Genomic DNA, 1,714 nt, shown 5'->3' on the forward strand with positions numbered 1-1,714 from the left:
TTATCAAAAGAACTGAATCTGTGAGGTAGGCTGGCTAATTCCTCCGGTGCCTTTAGTGGTCAGGGATATTTTGATGGTGGGAAGCATAGTTGGTTTCTGGGATTCTCTCCAATGCAGATAACTGAGATGGAGGTCTCTCCACCTCTTAGACTGCTCTCATCAAACACACGGGGTCACTAGAAGTCAGACTTGATGGGAACGGGTTTGGGTGTAGGATGCAGTAATCAGAGGACCTGCCCACGACGAAATAAATAAACCAATGAAAGAACTAAAGAGTGTGCAACATTCAAAGAACTAGCAATACTCCTTCCCCAAATGCCTCGGACCTACTCCAGGCCCACTTGAAAATGAGTGAGGAGTCAGCAGGGACTGTGCTGCAGCTGGTGAAGCGTTGGGGCCGGGAGAGCCTCAGTCTGGAGGACAGGTGGGCGAATCATGTCTGACCAGCTGAAGCCCATCAGTCTGATAGGAAACCTGTTGGCTGTCAGCTTTGGTGGTATGAGCCTGGTGTTTGAGAGGCACCCATTAGACATGGTCAAGGGCCATCTGAAGACCCAGCCCCCAAGTTCACCTGGACAGCCTGTATTCTGGGACAGCCTGTACTCTGAGACCTTTGACTATTTCTGGAAGCCTCTTTTATTATTTTTTCCTAGTAACAAATCATTTTTATTGGGGGTTCTTACATATAATAGTCTACACACCCCTTATATTAATCAGATATGTACAAATATTGCCATCAACAATTTCAAAATATTATCTTGTTTCTTGATATCAGTTCCTCATTTTCCCTGCCTCCCCCGCCTCACGAATGCTTACTACATTATGTGTTGTTATTTATATGTTATTTACACTGCCCCTTCTATGAGCCAGGGCATCACCGGACTAGATCGGGGCATGGTCACCCCTTCATTGGCATCGCTCCTATGCTTGCAATGCACTCCTTTGGCTACAGTTTATGGAACAGACTGCAACAGAAATCCGTGGAGGACATACTCACCTACTCCCAGCTGTTTGCCGCTAGGATATTATCTGGCATATTCACAACAGCAATCAGGACCCCAGGGGAGCAGATGAAGTGCTTGTTGCTGATCCAGGCTTCTTCGGGAGAAACCAGATGCGTTAGGGCCTTGGATTGTGCCAACACACTGTACAAAGAGTCTGAGATCTGGGGCATCGACAAACAAGACTGTTCTCCCACTCAAGCAAGCTGTCCCAGTCGGTGGGATGTATTTCATGACCTAAGAGTGGCTGAAAAATAGCTTCACTCCAGAGGGAAAGAGTGTCAGTGAACCCACAGCTGCTGGTGGCTGGTGGCATTGCAAAGACCTTCACCTGGGCTGTGGCCATCCCCCCAGATGTGTTCAAGTCCCAAGCACCCCTTCCTGGGAAATATCCTAATGGTCCCAGAGGCGTGCTGAGAGTGGTAATCCAGAAAGACGTTATCACCTCTATATAAATGGGCTTTGCTGCAGTGATGAGCCAGTGTAAGATTAATTCAGAGCAGCTCTCATCTTATAAATCAAACAGGTTTCAGAGAGGCACAATCTGCAATGAGAAAACTTATAGATAAGGGAAAAAATAAGATACAGTTAAGGCTTGGGGGACTCCTGAAACGATAGACACTCTAGGGTCCAGAACTTATTCGAGGCAGGATTGTGGTATACACTTCCTGTCAGGTAGCCTGCATCTTGTGACAGGTTTCACACAAAGGGAT

The 1,714-nt window shown here is 47.0% G+C and overlaps 1 pseudogene; it reads left to right on the forward strand.

The window, feature by feature from the left end:
* The first annotated feature begins 435 nt into the window (after nt 1-435).
* On the forward strand, nt 436-1,456 carry LOC142447122 (mitochondrial carnitine/acylcarnitine carrier protein-like; annotated as a pseudogene).
* The last annotated feature ends 258 nt before the right edge of the window (nt 1,457-1,714 follow it).

Source organism: Tenrec ecaudatus, chromosome 4 (genome assembly GCF_050624435.1).
Source record: "Tenrec ecaudatus isolate mTenEca1 chromosome 4, mTenEca1.hap1, whole genome shotgun sequence".
Lineage (NCBI taxonomy): Eukaryota > Metazoa > Chordata > Mammalia > Afrosoricida > Tenrecidae > Tenrec > Tenrec ecaudatus.